The sequence below is a fragment of the Chroicocephalus ridibundus genome, chromosome 8 (assembly GCF_963924245.1).
Source record: "Chroicocephalus ridibundus chromosome 8, bChrRid1.1, whole genome shotgun sequence".
Taxonomy (NCBI): domain Eukaryota; kingdom Metazoa; phylum Chordata; class Aves; order Charadriiformes; family Laridae; genus Chroicocephalus; species Chroicocephalus ridibundus.
In genome coordinates, this window is record NC_086291.1 from 5,922,317 (window position 1) to 5,944,809 (window position 22,493).

The window sequence follows — 22,493 nt, forward strand, 5'->3', positions numbered from 1 at the left end:
TAAGCCAGATTATTGATTAGAGGGAAAGTCCTTCAGAAGGTGAGCTTGCACAGTCTGTTCTCATTCAGGAATGCAGGTTTTCTACTCACTGCAGGTTCCAGAGCCCCATCTTTGATCAAATGGGATAGCTCAGAGAAAACTCTAGCAGATAGAAGCCAGGTAGATAATTTAAGGGGACTCCCAGCTACCCCTTAAACTGCAAGGAAAGATTGTAAGGAAACTAGAGAATAGAGGAATGACACGTAAACAGCACAGACTCACTTGTGGCAAGAACTGAAAGACAGAGGTTGACCACGTCTGATTAGAAAACATTACACACCCAGCCAACCAACATGTTGATGATCACAGAATCACAGAACAGCCCAGGTTGGAAGGGACCTCGAAAGATCATCTGGTCCAACCTTTTGCGGAAAAGGGAGCCTAGATGAGATTATCTAGCACCCTGTCCAATTGCATTTTGAAAGCCTCCAGTGATGGGGACTCTACCACATCCCTGGGCAAGTTTGATGGATTAGCCTACTGATGGATTGTTCTCACTGTAAAAAATTTCTTCCTTATATCAAGATGATGGGATCACCCTACCAACAAGGAAGGCCTTTTCCACTCCCTCAGATTTATTACTGACAATTCAAACAAGGTGAAGGATTTTCTCATTTTTCTGCTGCTTTTTCCTACTGTCCATTCCAAAGTTGTGGAGCAAGATACAGCCGAGTGCAGATTTCAAATGCAGTATTTAGAAGGTCAGCTCTGGTCACAGTCAGCTCTAATTGCCAGTTGTAGCGGGATGCAGTCTTTTCCTTAGTCACAAAGTACGGCACTTGAAATATCCTGTAGGGTGAAAACAATGCCTGCTACAACATTTCTCCCCTGATTTTTGGGAAAAGGGCCAGACAAGCACCACAATTAGTCATACGTTCCAAATGCAGTCCCCATTCTTAGTTTCAACCTCTTGCCTGTCCTAATGCTAAGAATGAGGCTATCATCTCCACCCCGGAGAGGGTCTTTGCCTCAGAGTCACAGACTATCAATCAGTCTGCTCCCAGTAATGAGGAGAGATGCTTTCCTTCCTTCCACCTTCTATTTGGACCTTCGCCTTCCCAGTGGGATCATTTTACTGGGTAAAGGAGGACAGAAATAGACGGAAAGAAACATGTCAATATGTGCACTGAAGAGGAATTAAAAACAAAGCATAATGAAATATCTGAAAGCACATGGGAATTTGCTGGAAACTAGAGGAGAGAGGAAGAGAAGCAGCTATCACGCCTTTTACTGCTGCAGATGGAGTTAGTTTTGAAAAGATCCTTCTCCCTGTCCTACCTCCCTCCCCCTCTTGCCCACTCCCCTGGGGAGGGGAAGGTAGCAAAGGCATCATTACAAAATTAATCACCTTGAACAGGGTAGAAACCCAAGATTTTAAAATCCCTGCAAGAGGCAGAAGCGTCTTTGGGGGAAAGTTCAAACAGCTTCTCTTGCTTGACGATTGCTGGAAACAATATGGCAATCATTAGTTTCTCTCTTTCCAGTTCAGGGTAGTCCATTTAATTTACACATGATGAACAACAGACATGCACATAGGTCCAATCGCAATATTAAGGTTGCCTCTCTTGCCAAGAATTATGCCACTAAAAAGCACATGTGCAGACCCATGTGAGCCTGGAAAGGGTTAATGGGCTGCTGGGGGCTTGTGCTTCTTGAAGAGAGGTGAAAGGAGGGACGGTAGCTCAGCTGGAGAACATATTTCACTCTCACTGTGTGACTATCCACAGGTATGGGAGGATGCCTTGTCTGAGAGGGAGGACAACCCTCTCATCTTCAGCTGAGCCAACCGCACTCACTGTGGATTTGGCAAAAGCCTCCTGGAACGCATCTGAAAGGACAGCATCAGACCTGGTGTGGAGGTGCAAGGATCCATGAGTCCTGCCTGATTTTTTGATTAAACCCTGAAGCCTCAGAAGAATGCTTAGCTGAGGCCTCAGTCCATTGCTCACTCCTGAATGACTCCAGGAAAATTGGGTCATTTTTTACCCTTCTACGGGAATATCTCCGGTCACAACCAAAACCACCTTTGCTCACCTCGGGCAGGGTAGATTTCCAAAATGACAGCTTTCTACATGGACCACCACATACTTGGGACAATCAGCAGGGTTTTCAAGAAATCCCTGACTGCCAGAACCCAGCTCTGTACTCTGCATTATCATTAAAAAGAAACATGTCATCCAGCCAAAGAGTCTCCTGTTCTCTGGCATCAGACACATCACTACAAAACCAGGAGCTGCTGTCTGACCTGAATTCTTTTTTACATCTTCCCTGTGCCATGTGCTTGTTCTCCGTATAAACGGTCCATGCCACTGAATTCTTGGTGTCATGCTGACCCGGAGCAATGAGCTCTGTAGCATAAAAGTAATTTGATTTTAACCAGAAGGCACTGCATAGTTTATGAAGATATTTTCCATTCTGGCTCTGGCATCATCTGCTTGGTGACCTTGAACAGGTAGCGTTACCTTTCTTCATCTCTCTGTGAAACAGAGACACTGGCACTGACCACTCTCGTAAAGTACTTTGACGTCTACCGACGATAAAAAGCCAGGTGTTGACATTATTGTGCAGCAAGTATTTACTCTCATCTGCTTTAAATCTCTCCCTCCTTCATTTTCATTGAATAACCCCTTTGTTCCTGTATTATGAAACACTGTAAGTAGAGTCCCAACGGCTCACAGAAGTGAAAACGGATGGACACAGACTGAGGGAGAGCCCCTCCTGCAGAGCAGGATTCCAGGGGTGAAACCCTGGCTCCGTTGACCTCAGTGGGAATGCTGCCAATGGGGGGACTACTTTGTTGCTGATTCACAATAATGATAGTAAGAAAAAGCGTTTCGTAACATTTTCTAATCTGCTTCTTGAGGGTTTAGTCATCCCAAAAGTCAGTATGAATAAGGATTACTCTTCTCTTTCAACAAATGGACCCCTCATGTAAAACTGCCCACTTAACAGTTCCTTCACTGTATGGTGGAGTTCTTTTTTTTGTTTTTCTGGTGAAGTTACCACCATCTGGGGCCAAACAACACACTCAAGCTCAGTAACCTTTCAGAAAAATGACAAATGATGTCTGCTGCTCATTTCATGTGTTTTTTGCCCAGTACGGTCTCTGAGGAAAGGAAGAAGGTGCCAAAACTGAAATAAGAAAGATAACATTGGTAAATGTCAGAGCTCCCTGGTGAGTGCAGAGGTCTCAAAGACTGGAGAATGCTGAACAGATGACTCACTGGGAAGGGTTGCCGCACGTCCTGTTTTTGACAGATGGGACACTAATTTATTTTACCTAGGATCCTACATTTTTATGGTATTATAGTAGCATCTAGAGGCCTTCATAGTGAAGGTGGTGGCTTTTGGGACTGTGTGGGGTAGAAACTACCATGCAGGATGAGGGAACTGGATTTAATGTAAAACTTTGAGGCCAAATCTTTGCATGAATATTTTGGAACTGCTTATAGCCAGGGTTTGGTTTACAGGTGCAGAAGGGAATCTTCCTTACTGAAAAGAGATTCTGTCATAGCTATATATATATGTACCAGTTCTCCCTAGAAATACTAGATATATGCATCGAGTGTCTTACGGAGCCTGCTGCACCTCCTAATTGTTTGGATCCACGCTTCACACCTGCTCTCAGAGCTTAACTGGACAATGCAGAGATTTTGCCTTAGTCCCATGGACAGATTTCAGAATTATTTCTGTTCAGGTCAGTCCAAAAGCAAAAATTTGTAGTGTTTCTTGTATTGAAATAAATGTCACATTAAAAACTAAACATCATTTCCAAGCGAATAGGCAACGTATTCTGTAATTGACACGTTGAAATCACAGACTGACTTTCCCATATTTCCCTCTGCATTTTCAGCCAAAGCCACTGGCTGAACGCAAAAGTACATGAACAGCCCTAAACCCCACACTATTTTTAATTGAGTTCACTATTCAACAAATAAATAAAGCCCCACAGCTCTAATGTAATGATGCTTGTGATGACATTTTCCACATCCTGATCCAGATCTCCATGTCATTCGTCCCACCACAAGCTAGCGTAACATACCCTACAGCAGGATGAAGAGTTTGGAGCCTGCTACTGTCTGTGAACTAAACCAGACCTGGAGTGAAATCCTGACCTCAGACAATAGCAGCTTTGTCACCAGCATAAGTGGGACCAGTTTATTAGCCCAGGATTTCTAACTCGGGCATTAGAGGCTTGTATTTTTGACAGTTTTAATCCAGAAGCCCTGAGCTCACTACCATCATCTGTGGATGTGATTACATGGGTAGACAGGATAAAGCTGGAGAAAGAGTATTTCTGCTCCACTTCTGCTTCCCAATTTGAAGCTGTCACTCAATGCATCCTGTCCAGCCAACTAATTGTTCTTCTGGGGACAAAGTCCTGTGTCTAATGCGCGCCCATGGTCTCCCATTTAACATGCTGCTGAAGGAATACAAATTTGTCCACTCCCGCCTCCCCTTCTTATCCAGTTGAAATAATAAATATTTTACTCATGATTTATTGGATTTCAGTTTGTTGAAAAGATCCTCCAAACAAATGAAGTTTTAATGGCAACAAACGCCAGCCGCAGCACATTAGAAAATATAAACAGCAACGGAGACCGTTAAACAAAACCCACTTCGGATACAGCTGCCATAGAGCTCAGCAATCTTCACCTCCTGAGGCCAGGACCCTCGAGAGAGGGTCACAGCAAGTCCCTCACTGGAAAAAGCAATCTGGAACTATCATGGATTTGTGTCTTTTGAATGCCGAGGGTTGCAAGAAAGACTTTGGAAGTGACCGGTCCAGGCTCTGGGCTCTTCAGGACCACAGGCAAGACTTTGATGAAGGGATTCACTTCTAAAGAGGAAGAGCTGAGGCAGTCCCTGCCTTCTGGTCCCTTCCCGCTGCCTTCTCCACTGCACACCACCTTTTGCCAGCCCAGTCCAGCCCGCCAGCTCCCCACCTCTGTCCTGTGCTCTCCTCCTAACAAACAGGCCCAGAGTCGAGCTCCATCATTGCACGGGACACCTGCACGCACCTGTGCTGGAGCCACCCAACGCTGCCTCACAGATGAGTGACTTGCCTTGAATGACCTTTACTGGGAGAAGGGCTGATGTGCACGTCTTTGCAGCCGAGGGGAAGTGATTTAGGTCATTTTGTCATGCTATGGAAGATGGATGTGCTACCTGTGCACAGGCCACAGGAGTCAGCGCGTGGCTGGGTACCACAGAGCGATTGTCACCGCCCCAGGGAGCACCCAGTGTACTCACAGCCCACGTCTGTCCCCTTCACACATCTGACTCTGCATGGGCAGAAGCAAGTGAGCTCTGTTTGCCTGGGCTTATCCTCAATGCATCCCTGGTTACTCCTCTGCCCTCCCATCAGATCTGCCAGCACAACTGGTTGTGCAATCACTCCTAAAGCCAATGCTGTCCGAACAACCAGATCCCTCAACTACTTCTAGGAGAATGATTTTTTCTGACTCATTTTGACAGTATCATCAGAATAGAGAGCGAATACCTGTGCAGCTACATCTGCATGCTTCAGGCTGGGGCAGGTAGAGATCAGGTGGAGATCAGGTGGACGTGGCTGGGAGCCAGCAACCTCTGCAGTGAGCTCATCTTCAGCCAGAACAAGATGCCTCAGCATCACCTCAGGACCAAATGACCCTAAACAAATGCTCTAGCTACAGACACCCCGTCCTATTGTGTAGGGAATGGATTTACATCTATTAATAGACCATCTAGAAAAGGCATTCTTTAGTTCAATAGACTGCAGGGGGAAAAAAAAGAGTATTTGACATACAAGGCCACATGGTTGCTGCCATTGCTCATTTAGCCCTGGATTTAACCTGAATTCCCTTATCCTTTCTCCAGATACCAATGATGAGGCAGTTAAATTATCCTCCCAAGAAGTCCTTGTCCACTTATCGCAACTTTGGGATCTGCTATCGGACTCATCATAAAATATGAACAGAGAAAGAATCTAATCCCTCTGTTTTTGGTAGATAACAATTTCCCTGAGGTCTCCTGAAGCTTGCCTGAGAAAGATGCACGTGAGACATGCCTTTGAGAAGATGGTACACAGCCGCGGTCCTCCATTGGGCTAACTGTTGTAGCTGTACCAAGGAGTCAGTGGATATCAGCTGATGCTCTGTCCTGCAGAAGTCTGACCAGTCCCCTCTATCCAGTATATTAGCTGGACTTAAGGCTTGTTTGAGGTTTTCATTTTAAATTTTGGGGCTCATGGAAGGCAACAGACAGACTGAACACTTATCAGGACTCATTTGAGCCAACGGCGGCCTTCTTGAACCTATGCAGCAGTTTCTAGACCAGAGCAAAGACTCAGTCTCAGAAGATTTGCATGGTTCAACACCAACCAGTAGTACACTGTCATGCACCAGGCGACCCTACTGTACTCACCAAACCAACACAGAGATGAATACCTGCAGCACACCCAGACAGGCCTACTGTGAAGGGACTCAGACTGGCTCCCCTTTTCAGTGGTGTGACACAATGGAAGCCTTCAGGGAAGTTCTTCAAGCCATGGGAGCTTAACTAGGCCATGTAAGAGATGGCTCACGCTTGAGAGATAAAACACTTTATTCCTCCACAGTAATCACATCAAAATCTAAGCAGAAGGGGATTAAGAAGAGCTATCCAACAGCACAACTCCCTTTTGTCAAGCCCAGTCCAAGGATGTTTTCTGCTACATAAATCCTAGGGTCTCGTCTATCCGCAGCTTTTTCTTAACTCATAGATGCTACCTAAAACAGCCTGACGAGCACACAGCTGGGATTGCCACCTTTTATTCAAACAGGGGAAGCATGGACAAGTAATGTGTTCCAGAGACTGGAAATCAGGATGTTTTGATTTGAGATAAAGTATAAAACATGTGTGAGTGACCAAAGACACCCCGCCTGAGCCTTTCAGGAAATAAGTGATTCAAGACATTTTACCATAAGAGCAAGAGTTTACTGTCAATAAACCGTTGTTTACTGTCTACACAAGAGCTGTGGCTACTACTTTATTCAAACATTCATATTTTGTCTACTTAATCCATTCCAAGTCACTGCAAACAGTTTCCCTTTCATTGGTCATGGATGCCTGGGAAAGGGCCCTGTCTGTCTTTATGGAATACAAACTGCACCATGACGCTGCCCCATCCCTGGAGGTGTTCAAGGCCAGGCTGGACGGGCCTTTGAGCAACCTGGTCTAGTGGAGCAACCTGCCCATGGCATAAGGTTGGAACTAGATGATCTTTAAGGTCCCTTCCAACTCTAACCATTCTATGATTCTATGATTCTATGACATTCCAGCATGTCCAGGGCTCCTATGTGCACCTCCAACCCTGCATGTGCACTGACCTGTGCCAACACCACTTCCCTGCTCCCTTCCCAGCTCCAAAGGCCATCAGCAGGCTTCATACCGCACTTTGCTGAGGCCATGACATGAAGCCTACCTTCCAGGAGCATCGCCCCTGCCAGTACAGCTCATGCAGCTTTCACATTGAGCTCCTATTTGGAGATGCCAAGCTAAGCCCACGGAGTACCAGCATGGTTCAGACAGATGCCAAGTATCTGGAAAACACTGAGGGGTTTTTTTTTAAAAGAACAACCAACCAACCATAAAGCCCATGACAATCTACAGCAAAAAGCTAGTTCTACTCCAACCTGTGGGCTCACCATAAAAAGACTGACTGCACTGGAAAAAGTCATAATCCAATTATTACGAAATCACATGCCGAATACTCACCAGCAGATTTATTTCATGATTTAGAAAATCACTAAGTCATCACTATAAGCACCACGCTGTGTTGTGTACTGAAAAAATCTGTAATTAAACTGCAGCAGACCATAATTGTTCCAGGAATGAAAAATGTCAGGAACACAAAGTGGCCAATGTGGATTTGCAAGAGATCATGCAATGATTGTTGCAGAGTAAAAGCCATCTGTTTGACTGAATCCTGAGCATTTAATTTCATTTTTAACTGAAGATCAGGACGGGATTCAAGTTAAGGAGAAGGCAGTAAGCCAGGAGGATAAGGTAGTTAAATGAGGTTAATAAAAATGATCACTGATAAAAGCAGGGGAGAAAAATAGAGAAATCTGAATACATTCACTGAGGAGGATGTAGACATAACCAGGAACAACTTGAGGTTCTGCAGTGGACAAACCCACAGTGGTAACAAGCCTAATTCGAAGCCCATTAAAATTAGGGTCTTTCCACTGACTTTGTCGTTTGTGACTGCATGACAAGCAAAACTTTTCCCATTGCAGACTGTCTACCACAAAATCTTTTCTGTTTCTCTACACATTTTTCCACTGTTCTTAATAAAGCCATTTTCTTACATTATGTTAATATTTAAAAAAAAAAAAGAGAAACCCTTCATAAATACACAATCAACCCTGAGGTAATTTTCCTAAAATAATTTTTTAAATAAACTGCTCTGTACAAACTTCAGTCACTTCAAAATGTGCTTTGAAACTGAAGACTGTGGAAAAGTTAAAGAAGTGATTGCTGATAAATAGTTCCATATGATTTATTGAATATAATATCCTTCCCCCTACAACAGAATGCTTTTTCAGATCTTGGGGCATGGACTTTTTGCCTGCTAAGAGATGTGTGCAAAGGTTTAATACGATATTTATATACTAAAGAACTTCCTCCAATTCCAGAACACCCTATACCTATTCAGCATCAGCAGTACACTCTTGAGAATACCCTTTAGGATGAAACTGAACTATATTGGTGGAGTTGTACAAAAGTGACTTCTATAAAATACTTGAAACGTTCCTCTTTTGCTGTCAGAGCAGGAAGGATGCCCAGTTTTAGTTAGGTGGTGGCAACACCCAAAGGTTTATCAGATGTTCTCCTAAATTCCACATACATTTTTCCTGGGGTCTGAAGGAGAATGGAAGTTGTCACTGCCTCACAGCAGCATCAAACATATGTGATGGCAATATAACAGCAGATGGAGAGCTTTTGATGGTAAGATTATGGAGTACAGTGTCTTGATAGTGGCTTTGAGAAACCAGACCACCCCCGCTTTTTCAGAAGAGGTCAGGTAAGGCATTTCAGTATACTGCATTGGGCCTTAGAAATATGTTGTCTGGAAAGACTCAGTGTGTAAAACAAACCCAGATCTAGGCACCTTTTCAGCTTTCCTGCATAGCTCTATTCCACCAGTTGCCTCACAAAGCACTCAGAAAACCACTCTGGGTAAGCTACTGCAAACTTTGGTTTAGCACACGCATAGATGCTTCACCCTGGCTAGATAGGATTAGCGCTCTCTGTAAACGTATTGATGAAAAGCAGCCAGAAATTATCCAGGTTTCAACGGACACAGGCGCACCCATATGCAGAAGCCTCAGGTGTAACCATCCTCTCTCTCCTGCTAGAGCAGTACGACTTTGTGCACAGAAAATTGCCTTCAAGACAACTGGGGCAGGAACCCAAAATTCCTGCTGGCCTTTTGCTAATCATGTGAGGAACAGGCCCATCAACCCCACGTACCAGAGCACAAGGACTCCAAATTGGCTTTACTTAGGACACGTGTAAACCAACATAGGCCTGATTTCTATTCTACAGATGCCCAGCAGATTCGGGCCAGAAGCCACATACCTTGGTAGGGTGAAATCATGCGTGCGTTAATCCACTCTTTTACACAGCACAGGATCTGGCCAGGATACCCAACCCTACTCAGGCAGAATGCAGGCAGGAACAGGCAGATCTATCTGTATCAATTCATCAGATGTGAACTCAGATGCCTTCAGAGTGCTTGGAAGGACGTAAATGGTGCTCCTTTCCAAAACCCATAGCAAGGAAATGGCTGGGCTGAGCTCTCTGAGCTCTAAACAGGAAACAGGCTCTTCACTCTCAAGTGGGTCAATGAAAAATGTCATTCAGGAATGGCAGTAAGGCCTCTGTTTGCATGCAGCTGGAGCATGCCAGAAGTTCAGGTGAGAACACACGAAAGGCCCAGATGCAAAATACTGAGACTGAGAAGAATGGGGCAACTGAGGTCCAGGTTCCCCTTGATCAGCAGGGTTGATAACCAACAGGTAGGATCTTGCCAAAGGTATGAAATACTGAGCCTTTAGGAGAGTCTAGAAAGAAAAGTGAGAGGGCAGGGGAAAATACTGTAAATGTTCACCCTAAAACCCCCAGAACTACAACCAGCATGCAAATCCCTTCTATAAGAAGAAAAGATAAGATAAAGATGCATTTCGTTGGGGAACTGAACCACTTTGTCCCACTGTGCCACACATCTCTGCAAAGGTACATACGTGAAGATGATCCGAGGGCTGAAGCACCTCTCCTATGAAGACAGGCTGAGAGAGAGTTGGGGTGGTTCAGCCTGGAGAAGAGAAGGCTCCAGGGAGACCTTAGAGCCCCTTCCAGTACCTGAAGGGGGCCTACAAGAAAGCTGGGGAGGGGCTGTTTGCAAGGGCATGTAGCGATAGGACGAAGGGCAATGGTTTTAAACTAGAGCAGGGCAGGTTTAGATTAGACATTAGGAAGAAGTTCTTTACAATGAGGGTGGTGAGACACTGGAAAAGGTTGCCCAGAGAGGTGGTGGAGGCCCCATCCCTGGAGACATTCAAGGCCAGGCTTGATGAGGCTCTGAGCAACCTGATCTAGTTGAAGATGTCCCTGCTTACTGCAGGGAGGTTGGGCTAGATGACCTTTAAAGGTCCCTTCCAACCCAACTCATTCTATGATTCCATGATTCTATGTCCTCAGACGTCCCAGTAGATTCAGTACTTTACTATCAAATGCTCCTTCAGCTGAAAATGGAGCTGGGCAGGAGCAGGACAGAACTGATCACAGAGGTGAGGAGGAAGCCAGCTGAGTATGAACATGTGGGACTCACTCATATGTTTTGTGTTCTTCTGTTTGTTATAGGAAAGAAAGGTTGCGTGTGGGTGGGCTGAGAGCCCCCCACTCACACAATGTGGAAACAATAAATCATGGGCAGCCCTGAGGAGCCACCTGTGATTTTTAAATGTGAAAAGCCCTCTTACTCCTCTGGAAAAACCTCCAGTTTTACCCTCCACCTTAATCTCAGCCCAGCATAGGTTTCTTGGGAAGGGTCTCACAACCCATCAAGCTCTCCCTGGGCAGGGCAGCCAGCGGGTCTGGGAGACAACTGGCTGAACCACTCAAGTCTGGCTTGCTTGGATGTGGTTTTAGTCTTGACTCCGCATACACTTTGTCCCTTGACTATTACACTGATAGGTCTTGCTTTGGCTAGCCCAAATTCCCATCACGACTCAGTACACACAAGGAATGTCACATCTTTCAGCACGCTTGTTCTGCTTCACTGACTACAACAGGCTTCCTTAGAGGCAATCGGTGTCTCACCCTTCCTTGGCACTTTTTACCTGTCTCAGCTTTTCACATTTCTCTTTCCTCCCAAGATTTCTCAGCGGGGACTTCTGAAAGTCCTTATTGCCCAGGACTCAGCACGGAGCAGGGATGAGAGGAAGACGGTGGAGTTCATTGATCCCATCATGACCAAACACACATACACTTCAGGCAGCTTCTGTAATTCCTCAGCCATTCCCCCATCCTCTGGAAAGGGGTCACCATGTTGATTTATAAACTCAGGAACCAAATGCCTCTTGCAGACCTGGTGGGTAAACAGGCCAGCCTCCCCAGTAGCCTTCCACAGCTACATATGGCAAGCAGAGCTTCACAAATGCTTTTGTCCGCATTTCCCATCAGTCAGACTCCATGAAGACAAACGACTAAATCCAAACTATGGCCAAGGTTACCTTATCAGTGACCCCCAGCCTCCGGCCTTGCTTCAGTAGGCCCTAGAGATCTCAGAGTGTCCATTCCCAGCCACACACAGATGCTCTCCCCTGCCACGTTTTCTGCCCTGGTAAACATTTCAGTCCTTTTCCCTGGGAAACGGGGTCTGCGGAACATGGAATTAGCTGCATTAGTCTCAGGGGCATCCCCAGAGGGAGGATATTAACCTGATATTAGACATTTTCCACTTTTTCTCTATGCTGGAGACTTTTCTAAGCCTACCTGCCATTTTGGTCCCAGTGCCTGAGGAGGTGAATGGCATCTTACTGTCTCCACCATGAAGACACATATGGCTTGCCCCTACCTGCACAGACGAGTCATTTCAGTCAGGGACAGGAGACATCCATCCTGTGCGCTTTTACCATTAATAACAACCTCTACTTGTCTTTCCTTTCTGCCTGCCCCAGCAGAAGTCTGCTGTTGGCTGCTGCTTGCAGATAGAATTGGCCTCTGTTATCTTTATAGAGGTGAAATATGTGCCGCTATGTTTGCAATTATGAAAGTTTAAATGAAATCTTAATTGCGAGAAAAAAGTATTTTCAGTCATATTTACACTACCTAGAATGAGTAATGAGAATTCATATTGTGTCAGGTGTCAGAGGTTTTGTTGTTGTTGCTGGTGTTTCTGTTTTGACCAGTTCTTGAGCAGAACTGAAGCCATTTATAGAAAAAGATTACAATATATTCTCTTTTTTTTCCATTTTTGCAATACAAATCATCAAGCTAAGGCCTGCCTTAGCTACAAAAGAGTTAATTTAAAGCATAACAGTGGGAACCATGCTCTCCTCAAAGGGATATTTATTTGGTTTTAAAGAACTCGTTCTTCATGCAAAGAAAATGAAGGTTGGAACCAGAAGAGAAACATCTGCCTCCCCCAAAGTTATGAGAAACTGTGTTGCACATTCCTAACCTTTCTCCTGTCCTTTTGGCTAAAAATCAATTACTTCTCTTTTAAGGTAACGTAGACATCTGGGCAACTGGGCAACTAGCATATAAAAATCACTCTTCAGAGCTAAACAAATAGATTAACTAAAAAGAAAGGGCATAATGTATTTTCACTTCACTTCTGGGAAGAAATATTTTCAATTACCTTAGAGAGTTCATTCTGGAGGGAAGATCTGATCCTTTCTGGTCTTTAAGATCTGAGGAAGGTACAGGATGACTGCAGCAGACACTTAATTGCTTTGGGGTTTGGAGCAAAAGTCAAGAAAAATCTTTAAAACACTTTTTGATGTAATTTGCCCCTCCACCACTCCTCTACATGAAAATATTTAGCAAAATGTTGGTTCCTTTGAGACTGACGTTTATCTTCGCAAAAGAAGGAGTAACAAAGATTTCAATTTGTTACCCGTTTTTGCTGGGACTGGGGGTGGACATGTCACCCACAGCCCCAGCAATGCTGGTTGCAGCCTTGCTCCGGGTCATTTGGGCTGAAGTGTCCAGTTAGATATGACAAGAAATATGGAGGAAACTGGGCGCAAGCTGATAGATGGTTTAGTAAATTCTACGTGCCTGGTAATTTTGGCAGGGGGAGAAATGGAAAAAAAGATAGTGCGAAACTACACAACTGTCAAGAAATTCTAGCATATCCAAAATGTATTACCAAAATATTTTTAGGCTTTGAACAATGCAAAGGGAATGTATATTTTTTTCATTTAATCAAACTGCTTTTCCATTCTTTTCAGCTGCCTTTCCTGGCTATTTAGAGGCATTTTTCTTGACTGGGTAAATACAACTGTAAAAACATCAGACTAAAGCACTTAAAGACACCAAATAATGCTTTTGAGAACAGGTAGCTTTACAGAGTCCAGAAGGAAATAGCTGAAAGCTAAAATGTTTGGTTTATTCTGCAGGAGTGGGGCATAATGAAAACAGACGGAAACAATTTGGATGGCAAGCTTCTTTCGTACATCTCAACATCTCCCTAACCTTAGCATTCACCTTGACTACAAATTGCCCCAGCGACTCGCAGTCCAGGATTAAGAAACTATTGCTTATTTAAATACAGATTTGCTGGGGATATCCACAGGAAATTTGAGGAGCTACTTACTGAATGCAGACCATTGTTTGCATTACAGTAGCACTTGGAAGACTCCCGCAAATCAAGCACAGGGTGCCAGGGTGCACGGTACTGTACAAATTTCGGAGGTACCCTCCCTAGCTCAAATTGCCATCATTTTCCACGATTACTCCATCACCCAAGCGCTTAGAAGTTCCTGTTGAGTTGAAAAACTCCATTTTACCCTGAAGCTGTCCCGGTCCCATGCAGCTAATACCAAAAAAGTCGGGGAGGTTTCTCATCGTCTCTAGCAGATGGGCAGCTGTGGGCACAGAGGTGAACGTGACGGGTTCAGGGTTCCACAGGCAATCTCTGGCAGAGCCAAGACTAAATCCACGTCTCTGGCACCAAAGCCTGTGTCACAACCAAACCCAGCTTTTTCTCTCTGATCTTGCTTCTCTCTCGCTCACATAAATATTTGCATGGCTAGAATGAAACCACATTGCATTTTTTCCCCCTTAGGAAAAACAAATACTTAAAATAGCTCTGTAGTTGCCCCCCTTCTTTTTAAGGAGTCGGTGGGGGGAATATATTTTTATTTTTCTTGGCAAAGAAGAAAAGAAGGGGCAGGCCCAGGTGGAGTCACATTCCCTGAAAGCCCTTTATTCTTTAGCTCTGCCCCCCTTGGCATCACCGCAGGACAGCACAGACACGGGCACAACAGCTTGAGAGCCCAGCTCAGGTGCGGGGAGCAGGTCAGCAGCAGTATGAAGGTCTCTCTAAATGAGTCACCTGAACATTTTCCTGGGAAAGTTGTGTAATCCATGCTGGATTACCCATGCCAACTGCAGTTCACTTAAAATTGACCCAGGTCTGATTACAGGAGAAGCATACACTGAATGTCCTGAGCAGGATCATCACGGCAGATGAAGGCGATTAACCCAGGCCTCCCCGTCCTTCCCAGGAGCAATGAGAACAATTCACTCCCTTTAAAAACCATCCAGGGTCATCTCCGCCTCTGCCAGAGGAATTTCACCTGCTTGTGCCAGCAGCATGTTCAGCTCCAATAAAAGTACCAGAACATGCTCCCATCCACATGAAACAACCCAAGGTGGAAACACTTTGCTCCGAGCAACCTCCCGCTTTGCTCCGAGCCCTCCTGACCCCTCTCTTGGGAGGACATTGGTTGATTTTGCAGGCGTAAACCGAGCCCCCTCCCAGCGAGGCGAGACACGAGAGCGGCTTCACGCCCGCTTGCCCGCGAGGGTGCAAAAGGAGGAGGGGGAAGGATGTATGTCTTCAATATGTCTGCCCGTTTCGAGCCTTTATTCCTAACACATGTTTCTTCTTTTATGCAAAACATGTCTCCTCTGTTTTCTGTCTCCTTGATTTCATTTTAAAATATGCAGTATTTTTATGGCATGAAGAGATAAAGATATGAGGAGGGGAGGGAAAGTGGTACAAAAAAAGCAATTAAGTCTGGTGGCTGGTTATTGTAATGCACTAAGAAACAACCAAAGCCATTCCCTTTGAAAAAGGGGCCACTTCTGCTGCTGATATGCACGGGGTTTTCACAGCTCCCATTAACATGACTGGAAACTATCCAGGTAAAACTCTTGTCTCGGTCAAAGATTAGACTATCGTGTCTGAGATGAATGGAAACCTTTCAAAGGAAGAACCGGCTTCATTGCTGGATCTCTCCAGCCCTGTCAGCCATTTATTTAATCCATATTTGTGCTCCAAAATTCTTGTATTAATACATGAGGGCTCATAACTGAGGCAATAAACTGCTTTAATGAGTTTTATAGAGTACATCTATGCTGAATGGCTGAGCAGGAAGAAGTACAGGGAGAGCCTAGATGTTCTGCTCTGGAGTAAATGGGTTGCACAGTTTGGTTTTTATAAAAAGGGCTTTGGAGGTTTCTGAGATTGCAGGAAGTTCATACCTGTCCGTTGATCTAAACCCTGGGCCAACTACTATGGCACAACGCTTCCAGGATGTTGCTGTCCTCTTCTGTCCTACACATCTGATCCTGCAGGAGTCCCCACAATTTGAATTAAACCAGTTTTGTAAGAAATAAAAATGTCGCAGTCCACAAAATTTTCTGTGAACCATGGATTATACAGAAGAACCCAAACTGGAAGCTGCGATCAGCCTTTCCCAGGGAAAGCGCTGCAGGTCAGGAGTATGTGACACCACCTGCTTCCCCGGGACAAATTATTCTTGCCAAGCTGCAGGCTGGGAACATGCACCTCTATCCACGAGCACTTTTAACTCCGCTCAGGTACCGCCCAAGGTCTTGTCACACCTTAGAGAAGTGCTGAGCCACCCTGACTCCACCTGTGTCTGAGTTTTTCAGCTGCTCCCACAGACCAGCTCTGCCGTCAGTGCCTCCACAAGCAGCTGAAGCAAGAGCCTCCTCGGCTCTCAGATCCAGAGGGTTTCCCTCCCGGCTGCTCCTGCACTGGGGTCATCTCCTACAAACCTCACATGACCTCGGCACTGGGTCCTGTTGGCACCGGGGATGCCGTGGGGAGGTCCGTCTCCCCACAGGCCTCGAGCTACAAGCACATTCCTGAGCATGGACAAGCCGCTTGGTCCCGGTGACGGAAGTTAACATGAGCTGCTACAAGCTGGGACTATTTTCCATACTAATCTAGTCATAACGTTAAAACAAACTATTTCCGGACTGCAATTATTGCACCTCATAGAGAAATTGTACGATGCTGAAATTAACAAAATGCTCGAGTGCATTTAATTACTAACAGATACCTTTAAACTTGCGGTTAGGAAACTGCTAGCCATTCCTGAAGCATGTGCCCCACAATTCAGTCCCACTCTCAAGCATTTTCAGAATCTGCTGATCCATAAAACGTACCATTGGAGAAGGTTTGTTTTGGCAGAGGTCTCAGTTTTGTCCAGCAAACTAATGGTGTCCGTTAACACACCATTACATACATCGTTAACATACTTGGCAACTGGGATTTCCCCTCAAGAATAAAGAAATCATGTGTAAATCATAATTATTGTCCGCCTGGCAGTATCAATCATCACACACAAGGCACTTGTTCTAATTCTCCGCCCGCAAAAAAAGTTTCTTACAAAGGCAACTGGCGTTGTCCTTGTACATGATGCCTTACTGGGAAATCACCAGTCCAGCCACATACGCTGTGAGTTTATACAGTCCCCGTCAGGAATGCAGAGCCACTGAGAAACAGCTTGCGTTAGGTTGACAACAACGTACTGACACGATGAATAAGAGACAGGGATTACCTACGCAGCGATCCTGGCCCTTAACGTGCAACTCTTCCAAACAGCCACTGAAATCTATTTCTTTTCCTCTGCAGATGTCTTAGGAAAAAAAAAGAATGTTAAAAAGGAGCCTCAGCTATAACCTTATGCGAATTATGGTGCTGCGTACGCACTCCCCTTCATGCTTTTTGCACCCTCTTTCCTGGTTTATTCCAGGTCCTGTTCAGCTGTACAGGTATAGATCAGCACTGACTTATTTTCTTTGCTTAGACCGTAAGCTTTTTTGGGGTGCACTTGGGGAAACCTTGCAGGGTGGGTTCCTTTCATAGCAGACTAGACTTTTGAAGGAGTGCAGCTCACAGTGTGACACCCAACTTGTTCCCTGGGCTTTCTGCAGAGCCCAGAGCTGCTCCTCCAAAGCTCTGCTAGAAGTCTGGCATGAGGTGACAGCACAAACTAGTCCTTCTTTAAGTGCGTACGCAGCAGGGCTCAGTCCCTGCTCCGAGAGCTGAGATTTGGGACTGGCGCGTGAGATTTCATTCCCTGAGCTGACACACCTAATCAGGCCACAAAGATTTTCTCACATCCAAAATTACTCTCAAACCTGTAGGTTGAACATTTAAATAACACAGCAGTGATCAAATAATAATACCAACAATACCGCCAGCAGATGTGACTGCCAAGCAACATTATCTACTCCACGGTTTATGACACACATTTGATAGAAAACACTTGCAGCAAGAGAGATTGGCATTACAGCCAAGGGAAAAATGCAACCACGCAGTTAGCACAAATCAGGGGCGGGAAGCTCAAGTGCTGCAGTTCTTCAGGAACAGGCCAGAGTAACAACCGTCACACACCTCTAAGGGCTGACACTGCTGTGGGGCAGAGATGGTCTGGCCAACCTTGAGCTCCTGCTTTCTAGGATTCTGTGATTTCCACTCCCCAATACAAAGCGGCATTATACTGAAGTGTGCAAGTCCCTGCCTCGCTCACCCTTTACTCGACGGGAAGGGATGGGTGGGCATTCACGTTGGGCGACAAAACGGCGTTCACAGTATGCTCCTGACGGCCTCTGGCCTTCATGGAGGAAAGAGAAGCAGCCTCAACTCTCCGACAACATTGCTCGTGCATTTCTAAAGAGAGAGAAGCTCCAACAGAATTCATGCTTCCCCCACCACACCTCGCCTTGCAGTGTAATGGTAGGAAGTTGGAGGTAGTATTGATTTATAAAACCAAAAAAAGGAATAGGGAATTTGCACAAAAAAGATAAAACCTCTTTGCGGCTTGGGAGTCTCACGACAGTAAAGAATATATTTATCTTCTGCGTTTGCATTTACACTTCATCTCTGATTCCTTCCCGATACTCCCACCCTGTATTGCTTATATAAAAAGAGATGTACTAGAGACTCCAACTACAGTCTGTAGTATTTTCAGGCCTTGATGGAAGTCTGCAGTCTATTTTCCAGGCTCATAAATCTCAAGAGAAGTGTTTCATTATTCTGTCCAGGCAGTGTGGAATATCTGAGCCATAGATCCTCACGGATGTTTCCTTTCTGGGCCATTCCATAGACAGGCAACATTTTGCATTTCAGAAGTGCCCTTAAATTCTTTCACCAGCCCATTCCTCTTCAAACAAGTTGGAACTGAAAATTCCTCTTTCAAGTCGCGTACGATAAATTGCAACCTCAACATTCCAGCCTGAAAGGAGCATTTTTCCTTTTCAAGCATTTTGCCTTGTAGGTAGAGGAAGACAAAAGCCATGACCTTCTTCAGCAAATTCAGGACACCAGAAGCCAAAGTAAACAGCTCTTACAGTGTTTTGTTTTGCTTAGAAGTAAAGTACACAGTTTTCTTCAACAAAAAGCAGCACTGTTTCTGGTACCTTCACTATAAGCTAATGGATACGCTAATTAGCAACAGGTCTAAGCTGTGAAGTTTGCATAGGGATCCAAATTAGCCTTGTATTTAGTAGTCGTGGTGTCAGGACCACCTCATCTAGGCACATGAATTTGTTGGATTCTTTAATACTTTTATATATGTGCAAAGAATATTAAATCAGCTTTGTTATTAAGCCATCTGGAAAATGTAAGCTGCATCTTAGGAGTGACTGTACGAATTCAAGCATCTGTCCAAATGCAATACATTTCCAAGCTATTCTCACTTAGCAAGCAAAGGAGACAAGCGAAATACCTCCCAGAAAACAAGCTCTTGTTTCTGACCTAAAAATCACAAGGCTTTGGTCAAAGAAGACCAAGAAGTTGGTGCAGAAACCAGACTCCTCACTGCAATGCAAGACATACTCTCAGGACCAGCTCTACAAGAGCCTGTGTTGTTCAGATAACCGTCCTCATTCTTGCATCATTGTCAAATAAAGGCATTTCAACCTGGGAGGAAAGTGTTTCCAGTCAGATCTTCTCTCACTTTCCAAACAACTGGAGGAGTCCTCAGAAAAGGGCCCGAAACATCAGCCTGGAGGAAGTGGACATACAGCAATTTGCACAGTGGTCCAATGCACTTTTGGACCTGCTCATGTCCCGAGGTAGCTTGCAGGCTAACTGGGAAGCACCGGCAGCACCAGTCTGCTCAGAGAGGAAGACGAGTGAGACAAGAGCACCCTCTTTTATGTCCTTGCTGCAGAGCTTCTGTCAGAAGAAGGGAAGTAGGGGAAAGCAGGGTAAACCAATTAAGACTAATCCTCAAGAAACAGATGAAGATCTGCCTTACCTTTTCCATGTGCCTCTTTAGAGAAGGGTAGACCTATAGTGAAAGATGAAGTCTTTGACCTGAAGTGATGAATGAAAACATAACTGATAATTCAAACCTGCCATGGGGCAAGTTTAAAGGAGGGTTGCCCCAAATGGTTTCATTATGTTCACAAGCTACTGCCAGGAACATGGATATTTTTTTCCTGTGTTTGTTGGTTGCTCTACATTTAAAACATCTCTGTATGTTTGTTTTTCTTCCGGTCTTTTGTGGTTGCTTTGTAAACATCTGGGCTGGTTTTTTAGTCCTTTGTACAAGAAGCATGTGTGTGTTAGTTTTGCCAATGGCTCTTATGTAATGTTTGTGGGGATGGAGGAATTGGTTAAAACACCTCCTTTGAAAGGCCACCCCAACCCAAAACTATTATGGGAATATCTCATGAAATGTCCTCTTCCCCCTTCTATACCGCACCATCAATTTCCCTGACTAAAAAACTCTGTTAAAAAACAGAGCCCTCTCTTTCAGCGGTAATTACTCAAGATGACATTTACTTCTTGCAATCCCATGTTTCTACTGAGTTTCATGGTGGTTGTATGTCACCAAAGGACACCAACGCACTTTCAATCTAAATGAAGTGCCTCATTTGTAGGGCACAGAGGAGTACGTTTCCCAAGAATGAGTCCCATACATTTCCTCTCTAGTATGCAACACCTTAATCCATCAGAAAAATGTTAACCCCTCCCAGTAGTGTAAGAGTGAAACTTAACAGCTAGAAAATAAATTATTCAACAGCATTTGCCTGCAATAGATACGATGGGTTATTTGACAGTCAAGAACCTAATTCTTTTAAGCTCCTCTGAAAGCCCCCACAATTAACATTTTTATTTTACTTCAAGCTAACTCTCCCCCATTAAGTGAAGAGCTTCATAGCTTTTAAGACCAAAGGAAACACTTTGTCTGTCAAACTCTACTTTCCTGTACAATCCAGACCATAAATTTTCACCTAGCATTTCCTGCTGCAAACTCAGGGATTTTGGTTGGTCTGTTACAGCTTTTCAAAAAACATTTGGTTTGACTTGGACCTCTCTTCTTGGTGCTGAGGTCCAGCCCATGGTGCCCTGCACCCATCTGCTGATCCCTTCCCGCTGCTTGAGCTGATTGATAGCTGCTTCTTTTCCAACCTGAGGTGAGAGCCTACCTCAGCCTTGTGGGAGGTCACAGGGAGCTGGATTTTCAAGAAAGACACCTCACCTCACCTCCCTCGAACCCCAAATGGAGGAAAGGCGGAGGAGAGGAGAGAGGTAAAGGGAGGAGGCTCTGCAGGAGGAGAACTGGGGACATTGGGGTAGAAAGCTCTGCAGGAGAAGGGGAGCTGACCAAACTGAGAGCAGAGAGGTCAATATTATGGTGCTACGTGGCTTGTACATTAAAATTTCTTAATGGGCTCTTTTCCTTAGGAAAAAGTAATCTCATTTCACAGGCTTTCATGATTACAGGGTTCCCCCCCACCCCCATTCAAAAATACCCCCACGAAGCTCAATCTTCTTAATTTGCTTGGTCACAAATGGGAACAAGCTGCACTTTCCAAATAAATATTTTATGTTTTTTTTTTCTTCTCTTCAACAACGGAGTTCATGTAACAGATTATCTGAACCAAATGGGTTCCAAACCAAACAGTTCCCTACCTCCCCAGTTCCTCACCAGTAAGACTACCACAGCAGAGACAGACCACACTTCAACACCAGCAGTGCAGTTGAAGGAAAATGTGGGATTTACTCCCCTTTGAATTTGGGTCAGTTTACCCACATTTTATTTACTACCAGACCACTAGTCAGTACCAGATACAGCCCTGCTTCTCAGGAGCCATACATGCTTTCATTTTGCGCCCGTGTTCCAAGCATTGGCCAGACAGGTACATTTTTAGGGAAACGGATGGATTTTTACATGGCCTGATCTTAGAGGACAAGTCTGGACACCAGGCTCTAAGACAAATCAATGGTTATCCAAGCACAGACACCAGTCAAACAGCTCAGTGTTCTACATCTTTGCTTGCTCCCTATGGTTGTGGTTGCAAGTTGTGTTTGTCTAGATACATGGGGGAAAGAAGTGAACGCTAAAAAGGGGAAAAATATGCCGTCACCAAGAAAATGTTGCTCTGTATCTGTAGTTAAAGGTAGCAGATAAATCTGTAATGATGAGGAAGGACAAAGACAGAGCGCTACAGTCCTAACCTGAAATTTCCTGAGTTCATACAACATTTTGAGCTTTGTTCTAGGTCACCACACAGTGCAGGAGGTATCTATTCTCACTCTGGCTTACTCCCGTTGTTTCCCCTTTCATACCCAAAAAGACTGAGAAAAAGAAATAGGGTCATGAGTTGGACTTAATATTCACAATATAGTTGTAATGACAGAAAGATGCTCTTTCTACTTGAAATATCATTACTCATCCCTTAAAAACTCCAAAAGAAGGATCCCATGGTCTTGCATGGGCTGCCTCAGGAGATCCTGGAGGATTGGTTCTCCCCTCTGGCACTTGAGTTCATAGCATATACGCCCAGTATAAACTCGATCTACCCTTCTCTCTCTGCATAGGAAAGTTACTTTCATTTCGCTCCTTAGCACACATGTCTGTGCACATCGGGGTCTCTAGGAAAATAAGGCTGCAAGCAATATCCCAGCCAGCAAACAGGAG